Here is a 10,173-nt window from a genome sequence, read left to right on the forward strand (position 1 = left end):
CCAAGAATATACAACAATTCTTCTCAAAAAAAGAGGAGAAATATAATTTTAGAGAAAAATTTAATTTAAAACATTTGTACGCACGTACAACACTTAAGACCTTCAGTATATCAGTATGTGGAATTCAATTATGGAATGGATTAAGCAAAGCAATCAAACAATGTACTAATATGATCCACTTCAAGAAACTCTTCAAACTTAAAGTGTTTACAATGTACAAAGAAGAAGAACCATGATAAACATTCTGAATTTATTTAATTCATCCATTCTTTCACTCTCAAAATAATCTTACTTATCTCATCATATGAAATGTAACTTACTTCACCAATTATTATTTATCTATTTATTTTTATTGTGATTACTTATGGAGTACATTGTGAATAATTTGAGAACAGGAAGTGAACAAAAAAGTTTAGCAACTGTTATGTAAAAGAAAAGGGGTAGGATTAAATAAGCTCTGCTTCTTCCTACTCCTTTTCGAACATGTTGAAAAGAGAAACTGGAAATTGTGATGTATCATGTTGTATGCTTTCATGTTCGAAATAAACTCAAACTCAAACTCAACTCAAACACATACTGTACATGTACACTCACTGTACAAACACACACATACACATACTGTACATATACATTCACTGTACAAACACACATACATATACTGTACATATACATTCACTGTACAAACACACATATACACATACTGTACATATACATTCACTGTACAAACACACATACTGTATACACATACTGTACATATACATTCACTGTACAAACACACACATTCTATACATATACATTCACTGTACAAACACACATATACACATACTGTACATATACATTCACTGTACAAGCACACATATACACATACTGTACATATACAAGTACATATGCACACATACACTCATGCACATAATCACGTTTCATCAAACATATATTAACGTTGTTGCCCTAGGGTAAACTGGGTATAACACATGGCACACTGACAAAGCTTAACCTATTGTTACTATAACAATCTACAAGGTTAATGTAAGTTGCTTCTCTTTCTTCCCCTCCATTTTTCTGCATTGTTTCGTATCTCAAGTTATCATTACGTATATGTATTGTTGCATTTGGACAATTGTATTGTTGATAATAAAGGAAAAGTATTGGTATTGTTTATTATCAATAACACTATTTCTATTGGTATTCATATTGCTCCATTTTTAGTGTAATAATGCTCATTGTCATTTCTGTATTATTTTTTATTTTCGCTAACTGCTTATTTGCTATTACTTTTACCATCATATTTGTACATGTCATATTTGCTGATGTTGCGCTGTTGTTGTTGTTGTTGTTGTTGTGTTTGCTGTTGTTGTTTTTGTCTCTCTGTCTAATCCCCCTCTTGTCCCCACAATTCCCCCCTCTGTCTTCCTTTTTTTCTCTTTCTATCCCCTCCTGCTCCGGCCCGGCTGCACCAAATGATAATATAAATACATTTAATAAAGTCAAAATACAAATAAGGCAACAAGAGAAGTATCCTACACTTCTCTTTTGTAAAGTAAATCTGAACAGCCGATATGGGCATCTACATCTACTATATGATTTGCCTGAGAAGCTGAGCAGGACAAAAAAAAAAAAAAGAAACAAGGGTCAGGTAACATAGACAAGTGGTCCCCAACCTTTTTTTCACCACGGACCGGTTTAATGTAGGCATTATTTTCAGGGACCGGCCTTCCACTTGTGCCAGAGAAATACAGCAAAAATAAGTGAATGAAATCGCTAAATTGTTTCTTTGCAATGAGATCCCCTGCAGGTTACAATCAACCTGCTGGGGACTGCAGATGGAAATCATCCTTTGGCTACAATCTGTCACATCTGTATTTTATATGTTCATTGATGTGCATTGTATTATGTCACAAAGTTATAACAAATGGCAGCTTCCTATGAGGAGTTTTATTGTACATCTATAAACAAGCTTATTGGTGTGTCTAGTAGGACAGGCGAAAGTTAAGTCGGACAAAATGTAGTCGTTTACAAATTATTTAATGTTTCTGTGCGGTCCGGTAGCAAATGCGTCACGGAACGGTACCGGTCCCCGGACCGGTGGTTGGGGACCATTGGCATAGACAACCAATCCTTAGACTAAAATGAACCCATTCTTAACAGCAGCGAAATTTCTGAATTGTGTGCATACTTTGATATGCTGTGATCTTTGTTATGTTATTGGGTATTTCTTCAAGAAGATTGAGAATATTTGTGATGCAGCAATGACGCCACTGAATTGCCCTAAAGCTCTTCAACATCAGATTTCTCTGATGTCATCGCTATTCTGCTTAGAGCCCTTAGTGGGCATATTTCCCCACTGTGGTTTATTTCTATGCAGTCGCGGTTGTAGCTATACTATACCATACTTCACTGCGCAATTTATTAATTTTCTTCCGGCAGGGCCACCCTGTGCACTCGTACATAATACACATGCCAGAAACTGAAACTGTTTATATCGCAAGCAGTACACATAAAATGATGAAATAGCTCCATTTATCTTTGGCATGTTTCTCCTCTTATTTGGTTTCTTTTACTGTGCAACCGATTTTTTCTTTTTCATTATTTGCTGACACTTAAACTTATCATCCTTCACTGTCGACACCTTACCAAGCAGTCAACACGAAACCAACTCATCCAGACTTACAATAAGGGCCATTCCAGGCTCCCCCAACCCAATTATAAAATGTGTTCACACTTTTCGATTTATGTGAAAAATTGTTTATACTTTTTTAATTAAACTTTAATTTAATTTGATGCACGTTTTGTACTTATATGAATTAATGGGAAATAAATGTGTTCAAAAATGATTTTTTTTGTAACATCATTGAAACATCTATAAACCTCGCTTGTCCTCAAAATTCTACAGACAATACCCCCATAATAACAATGTGAAAGTTTTTTTTAAAGAAAATTAGCAAATTTATTGCAAATAAAAAACGAAACAAATCTCATTTAGATATGTATTCACTCACAGCCTTTGCTCAATACTTTGTTTATGCACCTTTGGAAGAAATTACAGCCTCAAGTATTTTTGAATATGATGCCACAAGCTTGGCACACCTACAGTATATTTGGGCAATTTTGTCCATTCCTCTTTGCAGCACCCCTCAAGCTCCATCAGGTTGGATGAAGCATTGATCTTTATCCAAGATATCTCTGTACATTGCTGCATTTATCGTTCCGTCTATCCTGACTAGTCTCCCAGTTCTTACACCTTGCCTGATGATGAGCAGTACCTGGTTTTCCACAAATATGATACCTGGCATTCACACCAAAGAGTTCAATCTTTGTCTCATCAGACCAGATACTTTTGTTGCTCATGGTCTGAGAGTCTTTCAGGTGCATTTTGGCAAACTTTTTACTAAGAAATGGCTTCTGTCTGGCCACTGTACACACAGACCTGAATGGTGGATTGCTGCAGAGATGGCGTGTCAAACGTATGGCCCAAGGTCGGACCAGGCCCGCGAACAGGTTTTATCCGGCCCGTGGGATGAGTTTGCCATGTATAAAAATTTACCTGAAAATTTTGAATGAAAGAAACAGCTGTTCTAAATGTGTCCACTGGATGTCACAATAATAATTCTTTGTATCTTTGTAAATGATGTGAACAAAATAAACCACATGATGTTAGTACATCAGTTGAGGAAAATGATAAAACTACATAAATAACATATTAAAGAAGAAGTGTTTGAGAGAAGAGAGACAGAGGCCTCGCATTGACTACTTTCTACGAAAAGAGTCAAATCAGTCGAATGAAGTACAGCAACTGGACGCAAACCACAGCTTGCAGTACATCAGTACCAATGTCACGGAGGAAGCAAACACAGAGCTCATGACAACGACGGTAGAACCGACCCAACCTCCTAGACCTGCAGTCGAAAGGAGACTAGCAGGGATTAGACTGCATGTGAAGTGGCCCGGTGTCGTGGATAAGAAACTGTGGGAAACAATCAATACTGACCTGGCCCTGTCCCTCAAACAACTACAAGGGACAGTGGAAAAGAAGTTGGAGAGAATGGGGGACATTATCTATCAATATGGGTCAGAACGCTTCGGAGTGCAAGTAAGGAAAGGTGGAAAAAACGTCTCAACCGCACCAGTTTCTAGGAGGCAACATGAGATCAGGCGCCTCGTCCTTGAAAGGAGACAACTTAGGAAACAGTGGAGAAAAGCCTCTGGAGTGGAAAGGGAAGGCATAAATGTGCTCCAAGTCGACATTAAAACCCGACTGGCATCCCTCCGCAGAGCAGAGAACCTACGGAAACGTAGAAGGAAGAAAGAACAAACTAGAACACGGTTCTATAAAGATCCCTTCAAGTTCCTCAAAAGTATCTTCGCAAAGGAAAAAAGTGGAGCCCTTAAAACAACAAAGGCAGACCTGGAAGATCACCTGAAAGCAACGCACTCTGACCCAAGGCGCTATGAATGTCTCACCATCCCTTCAGATATCCCGCCGATTGACCCTCCCGAACATCATATGCCTATCGGCCCTCCAACATGGAAAGAAGTGGAAAACACTGTGCGTCGAGCAAGATCTGCATCAGCCCCGGGGCCAAATGGAGTCCCATACAAGGTGTACAAGAACGCACCGGACATCCTGAGGTTTCTCTGGAGACTCATGAGAACAGCATGGCAAAAGAAGATGATACCCAAAATGTGGCGTAGGGCAGGAGGAGTCCTCATCCCAAAGGAGAAGGATGCAGAGAACATCAGCCAATTCCGTCCAATCTCCCTGCTAAACGTTGAGGGCAAAATCTTCTTCAGTGTCATTGCACAGAGGATGGGCGAGTATCTGCGAAGAAATAAGTACATCGATACATCTGTACAAAAGGCAGGTATATCAGGATTCTCTGGGTGCTCAGAACACTTCAGCATGATCTGGCACCAGATCCAAGTGGCAAAAGCGGAGAGAAAGGATCTCCACGTAGTCTTCCTGGACCTCGCCAACGCCTTTGGTTCGGTGCCCCATGAACTCCTGTGGTCTGCCTTCAACTTCTTCCACATACCGGACACCATCACAGCCCTAGTTAAATCCTACTTCCAGGACATGCAGTTCTGCTTCACAACCTCTGACTTTACCACCTCTTGGCAGCGCTTGGAGGTGGGCATCATGGCGGGATGCACTATTTCACCCCTGGCATTCACGATGGCGATGGAGGTTATCATCCGCGCCTCAAAGTGGGTGGTAGGCGGTCAGCGGGTTGACTCTGGCGAGCGCCTTCCCCCACTCAGAGCTTACATGGACGATATTACAACGTTGACCACCACCGTCCCATGCACCAGGAGGCTTCTCAGAAAACTGGAAGAGAACATCAGTTGGGCCCGTATGAAGATCAAACCATCCAAGTCACGAAGCATCTCAATTGTGAAGGGAGTGCTCTCGGACCTGAAATTCTTCATCGGAGATGACCCAATCCCAACAGTGTCTGAGCAGCCTGTAAAGAGCCTTGGCAGGTGGTATGATGCAAGCCTGAAGGACAAAGACCAGGTGCAACAACTACGTAAGGATATCAGCAGCGGCCTACAGTCCATCGATAACACCCAACTGCCTGGAAAGTTAAAGGCCTGGTGCCTTCAGTTCGGACTCCTACCCAGGATACTGTGGCCCCTCGCAGTTTATGAGGTCCCAATCTCGACTGTAGAGAAGTTGGAAAGAGGAGTCACAGGCTACATCAAAAAATGGCTCGGAGTTCCACGATGCCTTACCACCATAGGCCTCTACGGAGATGGCATCCTCAAGCTGCCCCTCACCAGTCTCACAGAGGAGTTCAAGTGTGCAAAAACAAGACTCCAGATGACACTGAATGAATCCAGAGACTTGGTAGTGAGCAACAATGCACCAACCTTGGCGACAGGGCGTAAATGGAGACCAGCCAAAGCAGTGGAAGAAGCAACAGCAGCCCTCAGACATGCTGACATTGTGGGCTATGTCCAGCAAGGAAGAGGAGGCTTTGGGCTAACAGCTACCCGCCCGGCTTGGAGTAAGGCCACAGCACCAGAACGGAGGAAGATGGTGGTGGACGAAGTACACCGCCAGGAAGAGGCTGCAAGATGGGCCAAGGCAGTCTCTTTGGGCAAACAGGGTCAGTGGACGAGATGGGACAGTGTGGAGAGGAGGAAGATCAGCTGGAAGGATATGTGGGCCATGGAAGCTAGGCAGTTGAGCTTTGTCATCAGAGCTACATATGACATCCTTCCAACACCAGTTAACCTTCACCAGTGGTTCGGCGAAGACCCGGTGTGTGCCCTTTGTTCCATGCCAGCCACCCTCAAGCACATTCTCACAGGGTGCAAAACCAGTCTCACCCAAGGACGTTACACCTGGCGTCACAATCAAGTCCTAAAGACCCTTGCGTCCACCCTGGAGGACAAACGAGTAACCATCAACTCCCTACCACCACCAGCAGCCAACCACCAGCAGACCATTACCTTTGTCCGCGAAGGGGCTAAGGTAGTCAGGAGCGGCTCCATACCACCTGAGCGAGGCCAGCTATGCTTAGCCCGCGACTGGAGGATGCTGGTTGATCTTGGCCGGCAGCTTGCGTTTCCTCCGGAGATTGCTGTGACCACCCTGAGACCGGACGTGGTGCTCTGGTCCCCTTCACAAAAAAAGGTTTTCATCATCGAGCTTACAGTACCCTGGGAGGACTCAGTGGATGAGGCTTATGAGCGAAAACACCAACGCTATGCCGAGCTTGCAGCTGAAGCACAACATCGTGGCTGGAACACTGAGGTCCGTCCAGTGGAGGTGGGCTGCAGAGGCTTTGTGGCGAGATCTACCACCAAATTGCTTGTAGACCTGGGAGTCCGAGGCCAACGCCTGCGTATAGCCATCAAAGCTGCATCGGAGGCAGCCGAAAGAGGCAGCCAGTGGCTGTTCATGAGGAGGAAAGACCCCTGTTGGGCCCCCAAGTAGCAAGCCAGGAGGTATGCGGTCAGCTTAGGCTTGACTCAGGGAAAAGGACGCCCCTGCCATGCATAGTCCCATGAGAAGTCTGCTGTTCAACACCAAGCGACTCATGCTTAATTGGGATTGACGCAAGCCCTGGGCCGATCACCCTGTGGCTGGCCACCCCTGGAGAGGGCGTCTAGTGATAAGGCCGAAACGCCCAGTGACCCAGGGGCACACTACTGATGATGCGTCCAAATTGCAAAACACCCATCCACCATTTCACCAGCCATCACCAAACACTCTCAAGTATGTGCCAGCACAAAGGAATTTTACAACTTATCCTGTGTTTTTGTAAACCAAACTTATAATTTGATTTGGGGATAATTTTTTTTATCTTGATAGATTAAAAATTAACACCAATGACTTGACTGATAAACATTATCACATAATTAATTCATAAAATGTAAATAACGACAAATAAAGATAGAATACACCAAAACCGCAACATGTAAGTGTAAAAAACAACAACAATGTTATGCTTTGTACATTTTCAGAATGTGCTTGTTCTATTTCTAAACAAGGAAAACTATCTGAAGTTGTCTTTATTTTTAAGTTATCGTGCCGTGATTTTACCATTCCGGCCCACTTGGGAGTAGACTTTTCTCCATGTGGCCCCCGATCTAAAATTACTTTGACACCCCTGTTCTAGAGGGTTCTCCTCTCTCCACAGAGGAATGCTGTAGCTCTGACATAGTGACCATCGGGTTCTTGGTCACCTCCCTGACTAGACTAATAGGAATACAGCAATTTACAGAGAGATCCTGGATGAAAAGAAGAGGAATGTGCAAAGAGGAATGGGCGAAAACTGCCCAAAGATAGATGTGCCAAGCTTGTGAAGTGAAGTGAAGTGAATTATATTTATATAGCGCTTTTCTCAAGTGACTCAAAGCGCTTTACATTGTGAAACCCAATAACTAAGTTACATTTTTAAACCAGTGTGGGTGGCACTGGGAGCAGGTGGGTAAAGTGTCTTGCCCAAGGACACAACGGCAGTGACTAGGATGGCGGAAGCGGGGATCGAACCTGCAACCTTGAAGTTGCTGGCACGGCCGCTCTACCAACCGAGCTATACCGCCCCATTGTGGCATAGTATTCAAAAATAATTGAGGCTGTAATTGCTGCCAAAGATGCATCAACAAAGTATTGAGCAAAGGCTGTGAATACATGTATTTTTTTTTTCATTTCAAATACATTTGCAAACAGGTTTTCAAAAAAACTTCTCAAATTATCATTATGAGGAAATTTGAGAAGAAAAATTAATTTAGTCAAATTTGGAATAAGGCTGTAAAATTACAAACTATGGAAAAAGTGAATCACTGTGAATACTTTTCGGATGCACTGTATAATTAATGATTCGTACTTTGCGGAAATTCATTCATTGCGGTATTGTACGGAACCAATTAACAGCAATAAGCGATTTGATACATTCAATATTGGGACACAAATGCAATTTTATCGTCAGAATGTCATACACAAACATTTTTCAAATGTTTTACTTGAATGTATGACATATATTTGCTAGAAAAAAACCTGGTAACAAATCTATCTAAAGTCTTGACAGGGTTTATTTTGAAGCAAACCAGTTGGAGTCTCCTTACTCATCTTTGCGTTGCCTGATCACTGAACAAACCTACGCCGCTTCACATGATTTTTTTTGACAGCACTAATTATAATATATATTCAATATTCAATATTAAGAATGAAATCTGCTTTATTTCTAAGCAATGTATTTTACTTTTACACCTTCTGATTTAGCTTAGAGCTGAGGACAGGTGGGGAACTCACCCCCCTCACTACACCTAATGTAAGCAGTATGGCTGTACCGGTATCTCGTTTGTTGAGGCCGCCCATCCGACACACATATCCTGACCTGATGATTGCTGAGCACAAATAAATATGAATATTTTTCCCCCCTCGTCCCTGCGGCGCCCCTTAAGGGGTGTTCACACATTGCCTGTTTGGATGGCGATTCAGCAATTCTCCATGCTCCACCAAAGACCATATTAACAACAAACACAAAACCTGGTCATCTGTCACTCATCCGTCATGAACCCTGAGGAGTGGCGGTCTAAAATGGGGCGTGTTCGAAATACCTTTCGACGTGTAATTAACACTGCAATAATACGCCAGTCACATTTTCCTCCCAGACCTTCACGACGTAAAGATGGCAATTATACGGATGTAGCGGAGTTAAAAACGGAAATATCATAGGCTTATCAACGAGCTACAAGGAGGCACTGAGGTTTCTGCCTTTCGAGGAGATCCGTGACTCAACCGCGCCAATTTGTGTTGGCACTGTGTTCAAAACATGTTGAAAATGGCTTTTCGCCATTGTTAGGAAACCGGCAATGTGTGCATTTAGAGTATGCCGCCTTGGGCAACTGCCTATGTGATCCATAGCTAGAACCTCCACTGATCTTATGCAATGTTTCTAACACACGGCACATTGTGGGTACTCCTTTTGCCACTGTAACCATAACATAAAAGTGCTGAAGAATGGAATTGACTGTGGATTGGATTTTTTATGTTTTGGGATCTTTTCCAATGAAAATAGGTGAAACCAGTTTATTTTTTTGGGCTTTGCTGATATGTTGTGATGTATTAATCTCCCTCTTTGGCATTCTGCTTAAGTGAGTTACTATAGGAGGCAACATAGGTCTGGAATCAAAGTTGAATCCATATCTAGTGAATGGTGACAGTTGGCACCTTGCTTTACATGCATGTGTACAAATACCTGAGCTGGTTGTATTTTCTGGTCGGCTTCTTGACAAAGAGCCTGGCAGCAGTCCAGTTCAGCCTCGCTGTGGCGGCTACGTTGTCTGAAGTGTTTCACTGAAGCTTTGTGCATCCTCTTCTGCAACAAAGAAAGCTAGGGGGAGAGAAGGCAGAGAAAAGGAATTGGTAAGGCAGGAGAGGAAATTAATGGCAGTGTTCAAGAAGAATGATGGAGGGGAATAGAGAAAGCAGTCAATAGCCCATTCTGCAGTACACGGGCCTGACAGGAATTTCACAGTCTCTTGGTTTCTCTGCCCACTCGTGTGCACTCATCAGAATCCAGTCACATCTGGCTGCCAGGATGGGGGGTTAATTTTCTCTAAATGCTTCAGCAGTTTTGTTCTAGCTGAGGCAAACTCTGTGACTGCAAAGCTGATGAGTAAAATATTTCTACTTCACCCAGTTTAACTTTATACCAATCC

The 10,173-nt window shown here is 42.7% G+C and overlaps 1 protein-coding gene across 1 annotated transcript in view; it reads right to left on the reverse strand.

Moving 5' to 3' along the window:
- The window catches only part of klhl14 (kelch-like family member 14), a 60,760-nt gene extending 50,869 nt beyond the window's left edge, over positions 1–9,891 (reverse strand). Inside the window, exon 1 of the mRNA XM_062023495.1 lies at positions 9,711–9,891. The gene's annotated coding sequence lies outside the window, so the exon portion shown is untranslated. The remainder of the gene's footprint in view (positions 1–9,710) is intronic.
- Between the last annotated feature and the right edge of the window lie 282 nt (positions 9,892–10,173).

Source organism: Entelurus aequoreus, linkage group LG16 (genome assembly GCF_033978785.1).
Source record: "Entelurus aequoreus isolate RoL-2023_Sb linkage group LG16, RoL_Eaeq_v1.1, whole genome shotgun sequence".
Taxonomy (NCBI): Eukaryota; Metazoa; Chordata; class Actinopteri; order Syngnathiformes; family Syngnathidae; genus Entelurus; species Entelurus aequoreus.